General features: G+C 31.9%; 1 protein-coding gene, 7 non-coding genes and 2 pseudogenes across 8 annotated transcripts in view; all 10 read right to left on the bottom strand.

The window, feature by feature from the left end:
- Positions 1-23,651, bottom strand: part of RpL17 (ribosomal protein L17) — a 56,586-nt gene that overhangs the window by 20,884 nt on the left and 12,051 nt on the right. The gene's annotated exons all lie outside the window — the stretch shown is intronic.
- LOC118179602 (small nucleolar RNA SNORD24) lies at positions 2,285-2,361 on the bottom strand. Its single transcript, XR_004756468.1, has one exon. It is a non-coding gene; the product is annotated as a small nucleolar RNA SNORD24 (small nucleolar RNA).
- On the bottom strand, positions 2,630-2,716 carry LOC146995952 (small nucleolar RNA snR60/Z15/Z230/Z193/J17). Its single transcript, XR_015042908.1, has one exon. It is a non-coding gene; the product is annotated as a small nucleolar RNA snR60/Z15/Z230/Z193/J17 (small nucleolar RNA).
- LOC146995951 (small nucleolar RNA SNORD36) lies at positions 3,405-3,469 on the bottom strand (annotated as a pseudogene).
- LOC146995950 (small nucleolar RNA SNORD24) lies at positions 5,588-5,664 on the bottom strand. Its single transcript, XR_015042914.1, has one exon. It is a non-coding gene; the product is annotated as a small nucleolar RNA SNORD24 (small nucleolar RNA).
- LOC146995949 (small nucleolar RNA snR60/Z15/Z230/Z193/J17) lies at positions 5,933-6,019 on the bottom strand. Its single transcript, XR_015042907.1, has one exon. It is a non-coding gene; the product is annotated as a small nucleolar RNA snR60/Z15/Z230/Z193/J17 (small nucleolar RNA).
- LOC118179610 (small nucleolar RNA SNORD36) lies at positions 6,723-6,787 on the bottom strand (annotated as a pseudogene).
- Positions 7,626-7,702, bottom strand: LOC118179613 (small nucleolar RNA SNORD24). Its single transcript, XR_004756478.1, has one exon. It is a non-coding gene; the product is annotated as a small nucleolar RNA SNORD24 (small nucleolar RNA).
- On the bottom strand, positions 7,972-8,058 carry LOC118179609 (small nucleolar RNA snR60/Z15/Z230/Z193/J17). The gene has a single exon (XR_004756474.2). It is a non-coding gene; the product is annotated as a small nucleolar RNA snR60/Z15/Z230/Z193/J17 (small nucleolar RNA).
- LOC146995948 (small nucleolar RNA SNORD121A) lies at positions 8,340-8,416 on the bottom strand. Its single transcript, XR_015042912.1, has one exon. It is a non-coding gene; the product is annotated as a small nucleolar RNA SNORD121A (small nucleolar RNA).

Here is a 23,651-nt window from a genome sequence, read left to right as displayed (position 1 = left end):
TATTAGAACAACGCTATATACAAATCTAATATATATTACCTTAAGTTGCACTTCCGAGACATGAAAAACGCAAATTGAATTTCTTCAATCGGCCCAGTAGAATGGGAGATAATAGAACTGTCCTTTTTTTTCTTTTGGTGCAGCGTACATAATTTTCGTTGAAATATGACACCTGAAAACATTTCATGATTACAATACTCCTTTTATTTTGTACAAGGAAATAAAAAAGCATATAGTTCAGTGGGAATAAGAGTAAATAGGGAATTTGTAAAGAAAGCAATTCTTGTTACAAAATTCATCGACAAATAATAAAACCACGGGCACCTTAAATAACGAGATCTGTTAATTACATTACATTCACTGTAAGCAGATACCATTCCTTTTACATACCTGCCAACCTCTAAAGATAAAAATTCAGAAAATTTCTCCAAAATTCAGAAGAACACGAAGAATTAATATCCTGCTTTTGACATTAAAAAAATAATTTATACAAATAGAAAAACGAAAATTGTACTTACATTAGTAAATCTCAATTAAGTAGTAACTAAAAAATTTATTAGGAAACATAAAACAAGAACTTAATGTTGCACAAAAAAATTATTGCAATGAATTTAGAGTGCATTTTTTGGCTTTAGCCAAAAATTCTTTGGAAAATTTCCTGTCATAACAATTAGTTTCCTCACAACATTTAGCAATTAAAATGTTTTCTAGAGTTTTTGGTGAATGTGAAGAACGAAACACAGTTTTGTTTTTCTTCCTAACACCGAAGACTCTCTCGCACTCAGCATTACTGCGTGGAATTACGAGAATAGCACTTAAAACTCTTGCTAGTCTATCATATTTTCATAAGTCTTCAAACTGTGCAGCAGAAAATTGGTTCTGTAGTTCATCTAAAGCATCATTATGGCATTCATTTTCTTTAATTGTTAACAAAAATGGAAATTTATCAATAAAAAAATGAATCTTTTCAAAAGATGGATTTTCAATTTGTTTCAAATTTGCCACTTCAGCATTTAAAAGAACTTCATTTTGCAACGGAAACTTCCTTACAATGTAATCACAGGCTGAGGAAAAGTACTTTCTAACACTGAAAAAACTCTTTTTCCTCATGATCTTTCAAAGAATTTACAAGTTCCCTGGTTTGATTTCCAATTATAAGATCATTGTCATCCTTTTGATTTGCCAAACTATTATAGGCAACACGAATCAACTATTATTTCATCATAGAAAATGCACAAATATAATATTCATGTACACGAGAATTATTCTAAAACTTAGAAAAACTATGCAAAACTAAAAAATATTCATCATTCAATTATACATCAGACAAATGCATAATACGCAACTGTAACATTATTTAGAGCGTAGGGCTGTCTTATACAAATTTGTCACTCAAAATATTACTCTATGTTTATCATTATAATTACAAACACATCACTATTAAAGATTTAGACATGTGCTTGTTAATCGTCAGCTACATGGGATTCTAAACTTATGTGAGTAAAGAAAATAAGTATTCAAATGACAGGTTTGCACACTTGCAAGTTGAGTACTTTGCATACACTACAAGATATACATAGAGATTGTATACACGAAATCTACAGAAACAAACATTGGTCTAAAAATAATCAAAGAAAATCATATCCAACTGATTCCAACAAGAACATATAATAATATAATCACATATAATTACTCTGCAAGAATAGTGAGTTAAATAAATTTATAAACCTAAAAGATAATTTTGGCATCTGAAAGATTCTCACGGAAAATAAAGCGAGCTATTTTTAACTAATATTACTTACTTCTGAGGTGAGTTTGAATTCTTCAAAAATATTGTTCAAATACGCATTTTTTCTTCTCATTAAATATTACGGACAAATGTGATTACATTAAGTGGTAAATACGATAAAACGGAACAGAAACATACAAAATAAGATGAAATTTTTAAAAGCATACATTAGTACTCTTCCAAAATCTTGGTGTAAAAATAATTAAAGGAAGTCATATCCAACCGACTTCATCAAGATGGATAAATATCTAATCTTCGAAATTTTCCATCACATATAATTAATATGCAACAATTACTGAATTCAGCTAATTAAGAGCTGCAAAAGGCATTTACAGAGTGTGAACTATTCACATAGCATTTTCTAGATGTTTCAGAAAACATCAATGCCACATAAAGCAAAACCACCGAAATAAGGTATGACAAAATATATTCGACTGAAACCTACCAACGAAGGAAACTAATTCCTAATATAATTTAACCTATTTTCTTCCTAAAAGCCTCAGAAATATTAGTGGTGGTAATAATTCTCATCACATCTAAATCAAGAGTAGCAAATCAACACATCATGGGCTTAAAATTTTTATATGTGAATTCTTTGCTACTGAAAACAGTAGAATTTAAAATTTACAGGCAACCAGCAGTAAAAAGAAACGAAACACACTTCTGTATACGTGAGTTAAATAATCCTATAAATCTAAAAGATAACTTTGGCATCTGAGAGATTTGATTCGCATAGAGAATAAAAAGAGCTACTTTTAACTAATATTACTTTTGAGGCGAGTGTGAACTCTTCGCAAATATTGTTCAAATATGCAAATAGGTCTATGAAAATATATGTGCATTACACCTCAGTTAGGAGCGAAAGACAAATAAGAAAACAAGTCAGCAATATTTTCAGCTGAACTATTATGTCATCATAGGAAATGCACAAATATATCATTCATGTACAGGGGATTTTTATAAACATAACAAGGTTCATATAAAACATACAGTAGTCTAAAAAAAGAGGAAGAAATACTTATTTAAAAAAAAAAAAACACAAAGCTACATTGAACTAAAAGATATATCCTATAACTGCAACAAATTATTTAGACCATAGGACCAGTCTTATATAATTAGTCACTGAATCAATTCGTGAAAATTTTATGGTTTTCATAATACTACAGAAAAATCAATATTAATTACGTACTATATGTCTTAAGAGCTTAAGTTAAATAATCTTGCCATAAAAGATTCAGACATATGCTTGTTAATCTTCATTAGCTACACAGCATTCTATACTTCTGCGAGGAAGGAAAATACAACTCGGCTAGAATTAACATAACGAGGTTTTTAAATTAAAGATGATACATTTAATTGCTTCTCAGAATAAGAACATCTTCACCAGAGAACTCAGTAGCAGAACTGACTCATGTCAATCATCATGAAAGCACACATAAAGGTAATTACAATCATAAATTAAAAGAAATTATTACCACACAGAATATACAATGGGAAAATCATGAAACTATCTATGTACTAAGCAAACTCAAAACTATTTGCGCTAATTGGTCTTATTCAACTAACAGCAGGTTTTAAATCTCATAAAACCATTCATGAAAAAAATGAATGAAAGACAGCTCAGCTAAATTATAATCTTTAGTTTAGATCAGGTGAAGAAATTCTAAAACATCATTGCCATGTATTTAAAATTAGCAAAATTTATTAAAACATTTATATGCTATTAATAGTGTAGCCAAGAAGCTTAGGATTTTAAATATTTATAAACAAAAAGTAAGTAAATATTTAGTATCTAACTTTTAGATTTATGTTGCTTATATACTTATGTGATAAAATGAGTTTAGTACAATAAACAAGCTTTATATATGAAAGGAACAAACCAGAAGGATAAGGGTTCAATCACTTAAAACATCACAAAAGGAATCTTCTTGAGTTTCATAATGATAATCTAAATTTATACCTCGATGTTTTCTTCCGATTAAATGTTCTTTCTTCTCGATGTATGCGATACACTACTTAAATTTTTGGACACATTTAAAGAGGCACGTTTATGTATTTAAAATACCAAGCTTAATATCTCTGAAGATATACAATATGGTTTGGCTGCTTCAGGTTTTTATAAGGAAAGACTTTTGCTTTCTCCCCCCCCCAAAAAAACACAATCATAAACCTTCAAACACTATGGGGGGGCAGTTAAATTAAAAACTCTACCATAATTACAAAATGTCTCCCACAAAATTAAAGAGCTTAATCAACTCACAATCATAAAAGCAAGAATACTGACCTAAGGAATAGTATCAGTACATGAATAATTAAAAAATTTTACATTATACCTGAAAATTTTAGTACTGCAACAGGAATTTACAAAATATAAACGATCAATATGCCATTTTCTAGAAGCTTTAGAAAATATCAGTGGCACATAAAGGAAACACACCAAAATAATGTATGAAAAGATACAGTGAATGGACAAAAATAAGGAAACACCTTGTGAAATGCATGTTTGAAAAGAAAGATTGATTTTAATGAAATATGTAGGTGTCGCTGGCGTTTTTGGCTACTGACGCCACCTATACAACTTCGTCAATGTGCTAAACAGTTTAGTTGTTTGTCGGAGTACTGTTATGTGAGGTTGTCATTGCATTATGCCAGAGTTAACAGACTTCGAATGAGGGCAAATTGTTGGAGCATGTATGGTAGGTGCTTCTGTAAGCAAGGTAACTGAGGTGTTTAGTGTTTCAAGAGGTACTGTACCGAAGATTTATTCCGCATATTTGAAAAGCGGAAAAACATCATCTGCTAAATCACAGCGCGGACGAAAGTGTGACCTGAGTGATCATGACAGATGATCATTAAGGGCAATTGTGATGAAAAATAAGAAGACCACAGCTGCAAAAGTTACTGCTGAAATGAATGTTGTGTTACCGAACCCTGCGAGTACCAAAACAATTAGAAGGGAGCTTCATAAACAGAGAATTGCTGGCCGTGCTGCAATTGAGGAGCCACTCATCAGTGATGCTAATGCCCGTAACAGGAAAAGGTGGTGTTTAAGACATAAAACCTGGACTATAGAGCAGTGGAAGCGAGTAATATGGTCTGACGAGTCTTCTTTCACGTTGTTTCCCACTTCTGGACGAGTTTACGTTTGGAGAACGCCATCTCAAGCCTATTATAAAGACTGCTTGTTGCCAAGAGTGAAACATGGCGGGGGTTCTGTTATGGTTTGGGCAGCCATATCATGGTTCTCTGCTAGCCCCATGATAACTGTGTCAGGGCACACGACTGCCAAGACTTATGTGAACATTTTGGCCGATCAAGTTCATCCCACAGTACAAATTTTGTTCCCCGATGGTGATGGTGTCTTCCAAGGCGAAAAAGCTCCTGTTCACACAGCTCACATTGTCCAGGACTGGTTTTCTGAACACAAGGATGAGTTGTTAAAATCCCCTGGCCACCACAGTCACCAGACCTGAATATTATCGAACCTTTGTGGTCTACATTGGAACGGAAAGTGCGTTCTCGTTATCCACCACCAACATCGCTATCTGAACTTGCCACCGTTTCGCAGGAAGAATGGTATAATATTCCCTTGGCAAACATAGAAGAACTGTATTTATCCATTCCGAGAAGACTGCAAGCTGTTTTGGATGCCAACGGGTTTCGTACACCATATTAAGCAAAGAAACATGTTTTTTTTAAGGTGTTTCCATATTTTTGTCCAACACCTGTATATTCGATTGAAACCTACCCATGAAGGAAACGATTTCCTAACATAATTTAACACATTTTCTTTTTAAAAGCCTCAGAAATATTAGTGGTGGTAATAATTCTCATCACATTTAAATCAAGAGTAGCAAATCAACACATCATGGGCTTAAAATTTTTATATGTGAATTCTTTGCTACTGAAAACAGTAGAATTTAAAATTTACAGGCAACCAGCAGTAAAAAGAAACGAAACACACTTCTGTATACGTGAGTTAAATAATCCTATAAATCTAAAAGATAACTTTGGCATCTGAGAGATTTGATTCGCATAGAGAATAAAAAGAGCTACTTTTAACTAATATTACTTTTGAGGCGAGTGTGAACTCTTCGCAAATATTGTTTAAATATGCAAATAGGTCTATGAAAATATATGTGCATTACACCTCAGTTAGGAGCGAAAGACAAATAAGAAAACAAGTCAGCAATATTTTCAGCTGAACTATTATGTCATCATAGGAAATGCACAAATATATCATTCATGTACAGGGGATTTTTATAAACATAACAAGGTTCATATAAAACATACAGTAGTCTAAAAAAAGAGGAAGAAATACTAAGAATTAAAAAAAAAAAAAAAAAAAACCCACAAAGCTACGTTGAACTAAAAGATATATCATGCAACTGTAACAAATTATTTAGACCACAGGACCAGTCTAAGATAAATTAGTCACTGAATCAATTCATGAAAATTTTACGGTTATCATTATACTACAGAAAAATTAATATTAATTATGTACTATATGTCTTAAGAGCTTCAGTTAAATAATCTCGCCATAAAAGATTCAGACATATGCTTGTAAATTATCATTAGCTACCCAGAATTCTATACTCCAGCAAAGAGAGAAAATACAACTCATGGCTAGAATTAACATAATGCGGTTTTTCAAATTAAAAATGATACATTTAATTGCTTCTCAGAATAACAACATCTTCACCAGAGAACTCAGTAGCAGAACTGACTCATGTCAATCATCATGAAAGCAAACATAAAGATAATTACAATCATAAATTAAAAGAAATTATTACCACACAGAATATACAATGGGAAAATCATGAAACTATCTATGTACTAAGCAAACTCAAAACTATTTGCGCTAATTGGTCTTATTCAACTAACAGCAGGTTTTAAATCTCATAAAACCACTCATGGAAAAAATGAATGAAAGACAGCTCAGATAAATTATACTCTTCAGTTTACATCAGGTGAAGAAATTCTAAAACATCATTGCCATGTATTTAAAATTAGCAAAATTTTTAAAAACATTTATATGCTATTAATAGTATACCCAAGAAGCTTAGGATTTTAAATATTTATAAACAAAAAGTAACTAAATATTTAGTATCTCACTTTTAGATTAATGTTGCTTATATACTTATGTGATAAAATGAGTTTAGTACAATAAACAAGCTTTATATATGAAAGGAACAAACCAGAAGGATAAAGGTTCAATCACTTAAAACATCACAAAAGGAATCTTCTTGAGTTTCATAATGACAATCTAAATTTATACCTCGATGTTTTCTTCCAATTAAATGTTCTTTCTTCTTGATGTATGCGATACGCAACTTAAATTTTTGGACACATTTAATCAGGCACGTTTATGTACTAAAAATACGAAGCTTAATATCTCTGAACATATACAATATGGTTTGGCTGCTTCAGGTTTCATAAGGAACAAGTTTTGCCTTCCCCCCAGAAAAACACACAATCATAAACCTTCGAACACTATGGGGGGGCAGTTAAATTAAAAACTCTAATTACAAAATATCTCCCACAAAATTAAAGAGCTTAATCAACTCACAATCATAAAAGCAAGAATACTGAACTAAGGAACAGTATCAGTACATGAATAATTAAAAAATTTTACATTATACCTAAAAATTTTAGTACTGCAACAGCCATTTACAAAATATAAACGATCAATATGCCATTTTCTAAAAGCTTTAGAAAATATCAGTGGCACATAAATGAAACACACCAAAATAATGTATGAAAAGATATATTCGACTGAAACCTACCCATGAAGAAAACGATTTGCTAATGTAATTTAACACATTTTCTTTTTAAAAGCCTCAGAAATATTAGTGGTGGTAATAATTCTCATCACATCTAAATCAAGAGTAGCAAATCAACACATCATGGGCTTAAAATTTTTTAAATGTGAATTCTTTGCTACTGAAAACAGTAGAATTTAAAATTTACAGGCAACCAGCAATAAAAAGAAACGAAACACACTTCTGTATACGTGAATTAAATAATTCTATAAATCTAAAAGATAACTTTGGCATCTGAGAGATTTGATTCGCATGGAGAATAAAAAGAGCTACTTTTAACTAATATTACTTTTGAGGCGAGTGTGAACTCTTTGCAAATATTGTTCAAATATGCAAATAGGTCTATGAAAATATATGTGCATTACACCTCAGTTAGGAGCGAAAGACAAATAAGAAAACAAGTCAGCATTATTTTCAGCTGAACTATTATGTCATCATAGGAAATGCACAAATATATCATTCATGTACAGGGGATTTTTATAAACATAACTAGGTTCATATAAAACATACAGTAGTCTAAAAAAAGAGGAAGAAATACTAAGAATTAAAAAAAAAAAAAAAAAAAAACCCACAAAGCTACGTTGAACTAAAAGATATATCATGCAACTGTAACAAATTATTTAGACCACAGGACCAGTCTAAGATAAATTAGTCACTGAATCAATTCATGAAAATTTTACGGTTATCATTATACTACAGAAAAATTAATATTAGTTATGTACTATATGTCTTAAGAGCTTCAGTTAAATAATCTCGCCATAAAAGATTCAGACATATGCTTGTAAATCATCATTAGCTACCCAGAATTCTATACTCCAGCAAAGAAAGAAAATACAACTCATGGCTAGAATTAACATAATGCGGTTTTTCAAAGTAAAAATGATACATTTAATTGCTTCTCAGAATAACAACATCTTCACTAGAGAACTCAGTAGCAGAACTGACTCATGTCAATCATCATGAAAGCAAACATAAAGGTAATTATAAAAATAAATCATAAAACACAGAATTTTATTCTTGCACATTTAGCATAAAAGTAGCAGTTTCTCTAAATAAAATGTGTAAAAAGAAAAAAAACTTTACTGAAACTTTTCCTAAAACCCTCCAGAAAAGTACATTTTTAGCACCCTTATATAGAACTTTTCTGTTTATAAATAATAAAAGAATTTTTTTGGGGGGGAAGAGAAAAAAAATCTGTATTGCTGATATTTATAATCTTAAAACTCACAAATACTGTACTGCAAAATGATAGTTAAATACGCAGCACATAAACATACAAGTATTCAACGACAGGTTTGCAGTCTTGCAAATTGAGTACTTTGCATAAACTACGAAACATACCCAAAACTCGACAGGGATAACAAGAAAGTACAGTTCTTCCATTATATATATTGAGATTGCATACATGAAATCTACAGAAACAACTCTTGGTGTAAAAATAATCAGAGGAAGTTATATCGAACTGATTTCATTAATATACGTAGATTTAGTCTCATTTTTGGTACAAAATGAAAACGCATGATTATTTTGAAAACAAAGATCATGCTGAAATGTAATCTTTCAATAGCGTTTTCATTCATATTCAGTAGAAAGAATACATGGACAACACAGGCATGAAATTCTGGATAAGAGATGTTTGGCAAAAGTGTTAGCATAAATTTAGGTATTTTGCATAATGAAACTCGAAAGGCATACGAAACGAACGTGCGCCAAGGTATATATTGGCGAGAGAAAGTAAAGCTCGGGTGCAATGCAGAATATTTGATTTTCACCCTAGCTACTTGTACCTGGCCAAAGGTCTAATCCAGTAGTACTTTCTTCTCTTTCAGGTATGATGGCATAGCATATTCCTGTTTATTTTTTCTTATTGCATAATATAGGTAAGCCTGGTGATATTTAGTACTGATGATGATTCTCTGTAAGTTATTCTTTTGAATACTTCAGTGTTTTAATGTCCTTGAACATTATTACTTTTTGTTATGCTTAAGTGAAGCAAAATTTTCCTATTTTATTAAATAAATATTTCGTAGTTAATTTTTGACTTATGATTCTTTAATTCTGTGCTTGAGGAAACGTACTCATTACGCCTTTAGTGCTAATGCACAACCAACAAAAGATTATGAGACTGAGAAATTAAAATTTTGTAATGTTGTAAGATTCCAGGGGCATAAAGTGTTAAAACTCTTTGTTGAAAATACTAGTTACAAAGTTTATAGGAATAATTGTAACAAGTAATAATGTCTATTCTAAAAGAATCAATTTAGGTAGAAAAATTAACAGATGAAAATTATTCAGTGTGGAAATTTAAAATAAAACAACTTCTAATAAAAGAAGGTTTAGATGATGATGTATTCGAAGAAAAACCGGAAACTGATACTGATATTTGGTTAAAGAATGATCGTAAAGGTAAAGCTTTAATATGTCTAAACATTTCGGATTCGCTAATTATCCATGTTTTACATAGTAAATCTGCAAAAGAAGTTTGGCAGAAGTTAAAATGTGTCCATGAACGTGTAAAATTTAACAAATAAGTTATTTCTTCTTAGAAAATTATATTCCATTAGATATAATGAAAATTCTAAAATGCAGGAAAATATCAAAGGAGTACTAGAATTGGCTGAAAAGCTGCGTAGTATAGGTGAAGAAATTAAAGAAAATAACTTAACAGCAATACTATGTTCTTTACCAAATTCACACAACTCCTTAATAACTGCAATAGAAAGTAAATCGGAAGCTGAATTGTCGCTAGAATATGTTAAAAACAAACTATTAGATGAGTATTGTAGACGTGTGGAAACTAAGAAAGTTCAAAAGTACGATTCAGTTGCTTTAAAAAGTAAAAGCGAAAATAAACCAAAGTATGTTACACATTTTTGTACTTATTGTAAGAGAAATAACCATACGATAAATGACTGTTTTCATTTAAAACGCAACGCTAGAACTCCCCCAAAAACAGATGTAAATAACAGTAATTACGAAATTATTCTCAAAATTATAAAAGTAATGCATGCCAAATAGCAAATACACAAAGTGTAGAAAACATAACAAAACTTAAAGAAAATAAGTATCTTAAAAGTATTGAAACTGAAAATTCACAGATTCAGTTTAATCAAGTTCTAAAAGTGGAAAATAAGCATGAAAACATGCAAACGCAAGAATGTGTTATTGACTCAGGAGCCTCCACACATATGACGAGTAATAAAAATTTTTTCTCTCAGTTAAATGACTCTAATAAACAAATACTAACTGTAGCCAATGGTGCTAAATTAAATTCTTATGGTATTGGTGAAGGTTATTTTAAAGTTCAAAACTTAAAGGGTCAGGTTACACAAATAAAATTGGAAAATGTATTGTATGTACCAGGTTTAGACAGTAATTTACTTTCTGTTCAATCTGTTACCAATAAAGGTTGCATTGTTACATTTGATAGTAATAAGTGTTACATAAAGCGTAACAATATACTCGTAGCCGACGGCAACGCTCAGCAAGGTTTATATAAATTGATCGTAAACCCAATTGATGAGAAAGCATACTTAGCTAATAATGTTTCATGTTCAAATACTAACTGTATACTAAAACGGCATCAAAGATTAGGCCACAGAAATATAGATGCCATAAAAACACTTGAGAAAAATGATTTGGCAGACGGCATTAAACTTTGCAAATTGCACTCATAGTGTGGAATGTTCTACTTGTGTAAAAGCGAAACTAACTGAAACACCTTATCCCAAAACTAGTTTTAGATCTAAAAATCCACTGGATTTAGTGCACACAGATGTGTGTGGGCCAATTGAAGTCAACAGATTTGGAGGGAAAAGATATTTCATAACTTTCATTGATGACTATTCGCGTTATACTCAAATTTATTTTATTACTTCAAAAGATGAAGTATTCGACAAACTTAAACAGTATGTTGCATCGACAACAAATAAATTTAGAAAGAAAATAAAGGCTCTCAGATCCGACAATGGTACAGAATACTGTAACGAAAATACTGAAAATTATTTAAAGAAACTCGGCATTTTCCACCAAACTTCGGTTGATTATTGTCCGGCACAGAACGGCGTCGCAGAAAGGAAAAATCGCTCTTTAATAGAAATGACAAAAGCTATGCTAATAAACTCTAAATTTCCGAAAGGATTCTGGGCTGAAGCAGCAGCTACTGCTGCATATCTTCAAGATAGGTTACCAACTAAAACCACAGATAGAACACCATATGAATTGTGGAATGGTAGAAAACCAAACTTAAGTCACTTACGAGTATTTGGCTGTAAAGCATTTTACTATGTGAACAAACAAAAACGGCGTAAATTCGACAACAGAGCCGAAGAAGGAATATTCGTAGGATACGATTTACGAAGTAAGGGATACAGGATTTATGTAGGTGGAAGAAAAATAATAGTAAGTAGAACTGTTAAATTTTCAGAAAACGCGTCTTTACCTGACAAACTTGCAGAAAATAATGCTGAAGATTTAGAATTAATTCACTTCAATAACTCGCAAGATGATGAAGAAACATCTCTTGGCGATGATTTTACAGAAGATTAAAAAAGTTCCGAAGAGTTAATTAAATGTGAAGAAAATGTAGAAAGAAGGGTTTCTAGCAGATCAACCAAAGGGGTCCCACCGGAAAGATTCTCTTATAAAGCAGAAGACGAAGAATCAATCTTACTTAAAATTAAAGATCCAGAAAGCTTTGAAGAAATTCTAAACTTACCAAAACGTGAATAAGAAGCTTGGATCAAGGCTATGCAAGAAGAAATACATTCTCTAAAAGAAAATGAAACCTATAAACTTACAGAATTACCACCAGGAAAACATGCAGTAGGCAGCAAATGGGTGTTTAAGACAAAATATGATGAAACTGGTAAAAATATAAAATACAAAGCACGCTTATTAGCCAAAGGATTTAATCAACAATACGGCAGTGATTATGATGAAACATTTTCACCAGTAGTGAAACACACTATGATAAGAGTTTTCTTAGCATGGGCAGCGTACAATAATGCCAAGGTACATCAACTAGATGTTAAAACAGCTTTTTTGTAGGGCAACTTAAATGAAGAAATATATATGGAACAACCAGAAGGATTCGTGGTTCCGGAAGAAAGACATAAAGTTTGTAAATTACAGAAGTCGGTTTATGGTCTCAAACAAGCAGCTAGGTGCTGGAATGCAGAAATTGAAAATACACTGAAGAATCTGGGGTTCAGTCAAAGCAAAGCAGGTGCATGTCTTTTCACAAAAGTGGTTCGTGATAAAAGAATTAATTTAATAGTGTATGTTGATGACATCCTAATAAGTTCTACAGAAGAAGGACTAATTCTTCAAACAATTAATGATTTAAAAAAAAAACGTTACCAAATAACGCATCTTGGTGAAGCTAAATATTTCTTAGGCATGGAAATAAATCGCAAGGAAGATGGAAGTTATCTCTTATCACAGAAAAATAAAATAAATCAACTTGTCAAGCAATTTCAACTTGAAGAAGCGAAACACGCTAGCACACCAATGGAAACGAACTATTATAACCTAAACAAGGAAGAAAATCTTCTAACTTCAAATGATAAATTCCGCCAAGCTATGGGAAGTCTTTTGTATATATCGTCTATCACAAGACCAGATATCACAGCTTCAACTAACATACTCAGCAGAAGGTGTAATAATCCACGTCAAAAGGACTGGAATGCTGTTAACAGAATCATTAGATACTTAAACACGACAAAGAACCTATCCTTACAAATTTCGTCGAGTGAAGAACCTAATATTACAGTTTATTCAGATGCTGATTGGGGACAAGATATTGAAGATAGAAAATCTACATCAGGAAGTGTTATTTTATTAGGAAGGAACTGTATTCCATGGTTTTCAAGAAAACAAACTTGTGTTTCTTTATCCTCAGCAGAAGCTGAATATGTTGCACTATCGCAAGCTACGCAAGAACTATTATGGCTATTAAAATTAACAGAAGATTTCAATCTACCCCAAACTCTATTGATAAAGGTATTTGAAGATAATCAGTCTACTATAAGACTTGTAGAATCTGAACAATTCAGTTCACGCACTAAACATATTGATACAAAAGTTCATCATATATGCGACTTGAATAACAAAGGAATAGTAAAACTTGCTTATCTTTCAACAGAGGAAATGGTTGCTGATATTATGACTAAACCAATTCCTAAAGCTAAATTTCTGTTTTGCAGGAATGAATTACAATTGGTATGAGTTTCATTAGCAAAAAGGGGCAATGTTAGCATAAATTTAGGTATTTTGCATAATGAAACTCGAAAGGCATACGAAACGAACGTGCGCCAAGGTATATATTGGCGAGAGAAAGTAAAGCTCGGGTGCAATGCAGAATATTTGATTTTCACCCTAGCTACTTGTACCTGGCCAAAGGTCTAATCCAGTAGTACTTTCTTCTCTTTCAGGTATGATGGCAAAGCATATTCCTGTTTATTTTTTCTTATTGCATAATATAGGTAAGCCTGATGATATTTAGTACTGATGATGATTCTCTGTAAGTTATTCTTTTGAATACTTCAGTGTTTTAATGTCCTTGAACATTATTACATTTTGTTGTGCTTAAGTGAAGCAAAATTATCCTATTTTATTAAATAAATATTTCGTAGTTAATTTTTGACTTATGATTCTTTAATTATGTGCTTGAGGAAACTTACTCATTACGCCTTCAGTGCTAATGCACAACCAACAAAAAGCTTCCCTGTCATGTGTTGGTAAACATGTGGTGATGAAAGCAAAATACAGAACAAAGTCCGAAATCCGGACTTTGTTAGCCGGAATGATCTAAAATCCGGACCTCAAAATTAAAGATCTTATAGGCTTTAGGCATGCGCATTTCATTCCCCCTCCGCGCATAATAAAACATCTGGAGAGTTCTAATTCTTAATTTTACTTTGACACTAAATAAAATACCTTGTTATTGAAGAAACAATCATTTTAGCATAAATTCGTACGATCGGTAATTTGTCTCCGTGACTGTGTATCTGTTTTCGACACACATCACAAACCGAAACATTCCACATAGATACATCGTTGATCTGATGCCAACTTGGCGAATCATAGCTTCCTTTTATCACCACATGTTTATCAAAACATGACAAATTGAGTCATGACTCGTGTAGCGATGCCTAAACAATTGTTTTATGTCAGTAATTGAATAATAAAGGAGTGTGGTAACCTTTTCTGTTGATATTATGCTTGGCGATGATTACAGATTTAAGTTAAATGCACTAAAAAATTGAAGAGGAAAAATTACCAATGTTGATGATATTCATAGACCCAAAGATTACATTTAGGGCTTTTTGCATTAAGAATAACTGATTTGCTATTCACATAAACTAAGAACCAGGGCCAGGGCTCATATGGCCACATCGAATTTCAGAATTTAGGACCTACACATTCAGTAAGATATTAGCCATCAATAAGGCTTAAATACATGGGGGGGGGATTTATTTATTCAGAACTCTGATAAGCGTTAAGCATGTGCAAGAAATAGACATAAATATAATAAATAACTAAACTAATACAATTCAGGCTTAATTGTCTCTGTGCGCGATAGAAGCAAGATAAAATTGAACGGAACAACTTGTCGTTAGTCACCAAACTCATGAACCAAATATGTATAATGAAGGCTAGCTAACTTTGATGATGCTAGCTAACTAATTTTTAAGATTTTCGGATATCGCAAAATGGTGAAATTTCCCAATTAATAGGTTTTGTAAAGAAATGTGGTGAAGCGGTAATAAATGAAGATGATGTAAAAGAAGTTTTTATATCATGAATGGCAAAATCTATAGTATGGTTCTAGATCCAGAAAATACAGCTACAGAAAGTTTTTGAAATCCAGAAATTTCGATTGACAAGTTAATCAGAATTTTCGAAACCGCAGTTACAGGACTTCAACAATATAACTAAACAAGAGATTATGTCTGTCTATAGAATTAAAGACCACAAAATACGAAGCAATTAAAAATATCTTGCATTAAAAAAAAAGTTAATAAATAAATATTAAGCTTTATTTATTTGCAAATTTTGATACCCTTTAGATCATGAATACTTTATTATTTCATAAATCCCGATTTCACATTTTTAATCCCGACAAGTTCGGATTTCGGACTTTGTACTATACTTAAAATCAAATACATAAAGGTTGATAATGTACAGATCAGACTTTATTCTTACTCAGTAGAAATATGCATGAAACTTGAAAAATATGAAAGTTTTTAATAACAAAAGGCAAATGGTTCATAACTGATTCGAAACAAGAATATTAATTTACAAAGATGAAAATTTCAAACTTTTCTCAAAACATTTTCTTCATAAAAAGTTGAGTAATTGTCGGGAATTTTTATGTTTTACAACTAAAAAAGTATTTGGTGATAAACAAACTATCACTAATCTAAGAGGAAAAATAAAATATTTACCAACTGAATAAATATTTAAAAACATACAGTAAATATGCTATCTAATATTGTCTATTACATGAATTACATTAGACTGGTGAATTAAATAACTTTAATGGAAATCAGAAGAAACATGGTCATTCATTATATATCAGCAGACCGTCGTTTCATGTCATCATGGATAAAATAATTTCTCAGCAATTACCCATCTAGAGCGATTGTAACTTTGCAGATTAACATACATAAATCATTCCCCATTAATAACAGATAGCATAAAAATGTGCATTTTTAAACCCGTTACCAGAAGTAATTTAAAACAGAACCTGCAACTTTTCGGGTTCAAGAGCTGAATTTAAACAATACAAAATACTTTAAAATGAGATAATAAAAGATAAACTGCTTGCATAAATTTTTTAAAACTAAATTTGAAAATTTTACCGCATAAAACTGATAAAGAACTTATGAACTATTTTGCGTTACTGTTATAATAAACAAATTTAGATTCAGAATCCAGTAATAACTTTATAAATACTTAATAATATGAAAGAAATTACTCACAACCACAACAAATGCCAGGGCTAGTAGCCACATTTTTAGTTAACCCCTTTGACATTTTAGTCCTCCACTATGTCTTATGGTGCAAATAATATTCTGCGATTCTTATTTTATTTGTTAATATTTGCAAAAAATCGTTTCAACTTTAAATTTAAAAAAAAAATCTAATCCTCCAAAAATCAAAATCGTGACACTACATCCAAAAGCAGTGTATGTACAAAGTTTGAGTTCTATATCGGGAAGCAGTTTGGAAAATCGATGACCATCTTTTACTTGCGCCAAAAAATATTTTCTTTTCCTTTAGAGTTTAAAGACATTTTAAACGATATTCATTTTATGAACTCTTGATAACGTGACCTTCAAACTTTGACATCGGTTTCGAGCTTTGGCGACAGATATATTGCACGTGCACGGCTGTTTCCCGCTATGATGAAACCGAGCCACGTCTGTTGCAGAGAGGTTTTCCTTCTTCACAATACATTTTTTTAATTCTAACCTTCATGGTACCGTATACTAGGATTAAACCCATTTTTTTTATACGAGAACAGGTACTTTCTTTAGTTCATGCACTGCACATGCGATTCTCGAGGTTACTGGAAACCAAAAGTTGCGGGAAACTTGCTTTGCCTTTCTAAAAAGACAATCAAATTGGAGCTGCGAAAATTGGCTCTATGCCAGCTGCCCGAATGACACTCACGTGATACACAATTCACCAAAAAAGTTATCTCTTCCGACGTCGGCGCAAAACTCGCCTTTTTTGGCGGGATCGTTGTATGAAATTCCCTGACTTTTTCCGGTTTTCCAGGTAGCGTGGCAAGTCTGTCTCGTTCTTGCACATTTAGCATGAAAGTAGCATTTTCTCTAAATAAAATGTGTAAAAAGAAAAAAGGGTACTTTTCCGTTTCGCTGGCGCAAATCTCACCAAGCAGACTTTATTGGCGACAACATACAGTATACATATAAAAAATATTTAAAAAATGTTAGTTCTAAGAATTTTTTATTTTGAGGGCATAAACATTTTAATATCACTTAAAATTTTATAAAAAGCAAATAAATAAAGAGAATAAATTTGTAAAAAGACATTAATTTAAGAATTTACTATGCCTTCATGGTTCAACATCCTGATTTGCCGGTTCATATCACGTGACCCCAAGCGATTTTATTTCATGTAAACTACTCTACAAAAATCTAATGCTCTCAGTAATTATCTACATTAATTTCAAGTTAAATCTTAATTTGGAACACAAGTTTAAATGCAAGCAATATTTCAATGCTTACGAATAGCTTACTCAGAAATTATATAAAACTGCAGTGCTTTACTTCGCTAATGCATTCTCATTAGAACTGATGAATTTAACCCTTGACTTTACCTTTTCTATATTTTCGGCTTCGGGTAAGTGCTGTGATTGCATCCTAATTGACGTAATTACCGAAAATGGCCTTAGACATAAAACTGTACTATCTGATAAAAATTCTATGTAATTATATGCCAGTATTGAAAGAAACAATCAATCTGATAAGAAAAAGCTGCGACTTGTTTTGAAAATGAGGCGTAAAAGGTTACCAGTGAGAATATTCTGTTTGGCATCGGTTGTACCATTATTGGCGACTTTATCGATTGCGCCGGCAAAACGGAAAAGTACCGAAAAAAGCTTTACCGAACCTTATGATAGTGAAATATACAGCACATAAACATACAAGTATTCAACGACAGGTTTGTAGTCTTGCAAATCGAGTACTTTGCATAAACTACGAAACATACCTAAAACTCGACAGGAATAACAAGAAAGTTATATTATAAGTTCTTTCATTATATATATTGAGATTGCATACATGAAAACGATAGAAAGAAACAACTCTTGGTGTAAAAATAATCAAAGGAAGTTATATCCAACTGATTTCATTAACATATACAGATTTAGTCTCTTTTTTGGTACAAAATGAAAACGCATGATTATTTTGAAAAGAAAGATCATGCTGAAATGTAATCTTCCAATAGCGTTTTCATTCATATTCAGAAGAAAGAATGCATGGACAACACAGGCATGAAATTCTGGATAAGAGATCTTTGGCAAAAGCTTCCCTGTCCTGTGTTGGTAAACATGTGGTGATGAAAGCAAAATACAGAACAAAGTCCAAAATCCGGACGTCCATTATCCGGAATGATCTAAAATCCGGATTTCAAAACCAAAGATCTTGTAGGCTTTAGGCATGTGCATTTGATTCCCCCTCCGTGCACAATAAAACATCTGGAGAGTCCCAATTCTTAATTTCACTTTAGACTCTAAATAAAATGCCTTGTTATTGAAGAAACAATCATTTTAGCATAAATTTGTATGATCGGTAATTTGTTGCCAAATTTAGAGCCACGTTCCTTCCCTTATATCTTACTTCACATGTGTCAGAGAGCTGCGCTTTTCACATCGTTCACATAACTCAGTGACATGCATCTACTTTAAAATTTGCATAACTTTCTGACCACTCATTCTTGGTGTTGCATTTTTAATGTAGAGCAGTGTACATGTACTCAAATGTCAGGTTTGCACATTTTCAACTACTTTGCACGCACTAGAAAATATATGAAAACCTTGCAGTTCAACCAAATATCAAAACATGAAAAGAATAATCATAATATTTTTCATCATATATTGAGATTCTGTTATGCATGAAGTCTAAAGAAAATACGATGAAATATTTAAAAGCATACCTTTGAACTGTTTAGAGATCTTAGTGTAAGATAATCAAAGGAAGTTATTTTCTATATTCCACTGGTATGACTGCATAGTACAAGATAAAGTGCATATATTCCTCAGCAGCAAAAGAAACTTCAAAAGTTAGCATCAGTTTCAGATGAACTGTAATCATTTCATTAGAGGATACATACAAATTTGATATTTTGTTGCATACTATGAATTAATTAAAAGTAACTCGACCCTGGGTAAGACTATCTGCATTTTCCTAGGCTGAATGAGTACTTAAGTCATACTTGCCAACCTATGACACTCAAAAATCAGGAGAGTTTTCACAATGTTAAAAACACTTTTTAAATGATAAAAATATAGTTTTTAATAACGAAATAACTTTAAATAGTTACTAATTCTTAAATACATGCAAAACAAAAACACCTTACACATAAAAAACATTTTTATTACTTGCATCGTTTAAGGGGAAAAAAAAAAAAAAAAAAAGACACTTTAATCAGTTTTTGTACAAATGCAGAGGCAGATTTTGCTTTTGTTAACAAAGAAACTTCATAATTTTGTTCATAGCAATTGCCACGTAGGCCTGCTTTCGCTAATGAAAGTTTTTCTAATGCGTCATCACTAATATTAGTTATACTGCTGTTGGAACTGTTTCAATTTTTCTTTCCTTTTAGAACTCCTTTCAAGATAATAATAAATATCAACAATGTGTTTATCCACATTTATTGGTAAAGAAGCTGCCCCTTTTTCAGCTGCTAAATTTAAGAGGTGACAGGTGCACCTCATAATCTGGAAATCTGAATTTTCCTTTCTTAAGATGCCTGCAATAACAGTTTTCAAGCCAATTATTACTGGTGCATTATCGGCACCAAGTGCTAAGCAAATTATCCAGAGGGACTTCATTTTCTTTTAAAGTTTTAATAATTAGTGTGCTATATTAAAGCCTGTCGAATGTCCTTCTAAAGTGGGGACAGAAAGTAAAGTTCACTCAATTTCTGAAGACTCTGGATTAAAAAAAGAAACAACAATTGGATACAGTTTTGAATCGGTATTATTGCTTCCATTCGTAAAGAGGCAGGACGGAGCTGTTTTAATGCAATCAACAAAGATTTATTTTTCAAACCCATTTCTTTAACAATTGCAACTGTTTTGGTACTTGCACTTGAGTATTTCTTAGCAATTTCACTATCGGGAAACATTTTTCTAAATAAAGCTGCAGCTTGATCCGATGCATTCAGTGGCAGGTTGTGCTCCTGTAAAAAGGCAGAGAACAGACATTCTGCAATAATAACTTTTCGGTCCTTTGTTTCCGAAAAAAAATTTAATTTTTCATTTTTTTTTCAAAGCAACTCTTGTTGTCTTTGTGTTTTTGTGTGCGCACACGTTTGAGAAAATCCGCCCCTTCCACCATGTGAAATCGAAAAATTGCAATGACAGACGGTACACATTGCAAATTTATTACATTTCCTTTAGGAAATAATGGAAGGAAAGTCAACTGTGTACAATTTTTTAAACGTACACGAGTATTTCACCTTTTTCGCAGACATAACAAAAGATGATAATTTTTAAAACTAATTCCAGAAGGCACGTGTACTCGCACAACTCAGGACAAGATAAACGAAATAACTAAAGAACATACAACTAACAGCTTTGAGCTTGCTTTGTGCTCATTGGCCGATATATGCCAGATGACACGCAGTGGAGCTCAATGCCCATCGAAGAACTGAAGAACGTTTCTGGATACGTATGCTCTCACTCACAAAGCAGAAATTCTCATCTGATTGGCAAGGTTTTGTTCGATATAATCTAGATAAGGTTCAATTGCTTTCAGACATTAAAAATCACTTTTTTTTTGTTCATATAACGAAATATTAAGACAAGTTCCATAAAAATGGTGAGAAATTTTAAGAATAAGAAAAAGTCAGGAGAAATATATTGTAAATTGGGTTGGCGGGCGAGTGGTTGAAAATCAGGCGTCTCCCGCCTAAATTGGGAGAGTTGGCAACTCTGTTAATTTATACATTACATTGACATAGGGCTAATTTAGTTTCCATTTACACCACGTGAGGAAATTCTGTAACACTGTTTGACACGTTTATGAAAAATCTAATTTAAATTAATAGAATTTAGTTTCTATACAAAGTATATTGATTACAAAGATCTATACTTATAACATGGATAGTGAACAACTATTTTTCCCCCTTGTATCTTTAAGGAAACTAGTTGTTACAAATGCACAACTTGTTAATGGTTTTCTTACACATATTGCTTGTGGTGAGGAACCACAAGCAATATGTGTATGTGATTCTTAAACAATGAAAAGAAAATTAGGTGAATCTTCGGATTGTGGTAACTTGGTGGGTTTTTTAGCGACTAACCCTGCTAGTTGTTTTTTTTACATTTTTTCCAACAATCTGCTAGCCAAATTACACTTATGCTAGAACTTTTATGTAACAAAAATGCTTAATCACGATGAACATTAGGTGCAAAATTGCTTATTAGCTAAAATCACTATTGGAATTTTCTGGAAAATGTCAAACGACATGTCTCATGATCTCTCATTTCTCAGAGACAAAATAATCTGTGATTGGAACTGTGTTCTCAGATTATTGCTAGTAACCTTTATCGCCTTACCAAAATGTTGCTAAACTACCTGTTACCATATTTCAAAGATTAACCAAAAATTATGTTACCGGAGATGTTACATCTGCTGAAGAAAAAAATCTGATATGTACACCACATGACTTCCTTGTACGGAATATTGAATTATACGCATTTTTTCTTGCATTTCATTTAAACTTATAGGATTGAATTCAATATACTTCGCCGACAGCGCATAAACCACAATAGAATAAATGCATTCTTTAAAATTCACTCTAGTATTTGTTTATCATAGCGACATTCTGGCACTTACTTCATTCATGTAACTCATAATGCACAAAATTTATATTATTTAAAGAATAGAATTATCTAATCGTTGTCACAAGTTCTATTCAAATACTATAATAAAGCTAGAATGATGTATAAAAGAAATTAAGCAAACAAAACAAAAAAGAAACAGTTTTTCAGACGATTGAGTATTTCTCATTCAATCAATTCAGTTCTCAGTTCACGAGAAGGCAAAAATACATAAAAACTCAAAATATCTATATTAAAAATTACGAAGTAAATCTCAAACACTTATTTCCTTGAAAAAATTCCAGAAAGGATTAATAGCATGATTTAATTGGCAATAATAAATGAAGGTGTTATCTTTGTTGTTGCGAAGCTAAGTTTCTCTAGATTGGCAACTAATCCACTAGTCTGCTGTTTCAAATGTAAGCAATTAATGGCTGCCATAAAAAAAAGACTTAGCGGTACTTAAACAACTTTAAAATTGTTGATAATTCTAAAAATATTGCATACAGATTTACTAAAGGCATAAAAACCTTAACTAGAAGATAAAAACAACATAATTCAATCATTTTTAAAGCAAAAAATGTACAATTTACAAACATAAAAACTGAGATCACTGAGCCAGGTAACAGAGTGGAGATCAGAGATCTCTTTCCCAACAATGCTTCGTTTATTTTTCAGCAGGATTCGTGCTGCTTTGAGGGGGGGGGGGGTCGTGGCATGCAATGAACTGGAAGTTGATCTGTCAGCACTATCCTTATCTTGTTTGTCTTGGGCAGATGTTTCTATTTTATTCGGCTTCTAATTCCTTACTAAATGTAGTATTTCATTTTGATGTACTCCGTCTTTGATATGATTTAAATCAAAGTCTTCATCATTATATCACGAATACACATCAAACAGTGTTCTGGTTGGAATTTTCTAATTTTGACTATGCATAATGTATGCTTTACACATGCGTGCATGTAAAGAAATGTTTAATAAAGTAAACAAATAAATATTAAGCTTTTTTTGTAAATTTTGATACCCTTTAGATTATAATTGCTCTTTATTTCATAAATTACGGTTTCATATTTTTTCATCTTTGTCACACGGCCAAAATATCGAAAGAGTGGTTTCGTACAAAGAGCATTAAATTGTTGTCATGCCCAGAAAACAGTCCTGACCTCAATCCTATCGAAAATTTGTGGCACCGTTTTAAAACTCTTGTCCGAATGAGGTGCCCATCATATAAATGGGAACTAATTAAGGCTATAATTGTTTCCTGGCATCATGTAGAGCATAACACTCTGGTCAACTCAATGAAATGTCGACATGAAGCTGTAATCAAAAATAAAGGGTACCCTGCTAAGTACTGATAACTCACTGCAATTATCACTATCTAATGTATATCGATAACTATTATAGTTTAACTTTTTTTGTATTGGAAATAACTGAATTTTGTGTTTTCTATTGAATT

This window comes from Stegodyphus dumicola, chromosome 8, assembly GCF_044657685.1.
Source record: "Stegodyphus dumicola isolate Sdum_Otavi_A_Nest chromosome 8, ASM4465768v1".
In the NCBI taxonomy this organism is placed as follows: domain Eukaryota; kingdom Metazoa; phylum Arthropoda; class Arachnida; order Araneae; family Eresidae; genus Stegodyphus; species Stegodyphus dumicola.
This window is presented reverse-complemented; position numbering and strand designations above follow the sequence as displayed.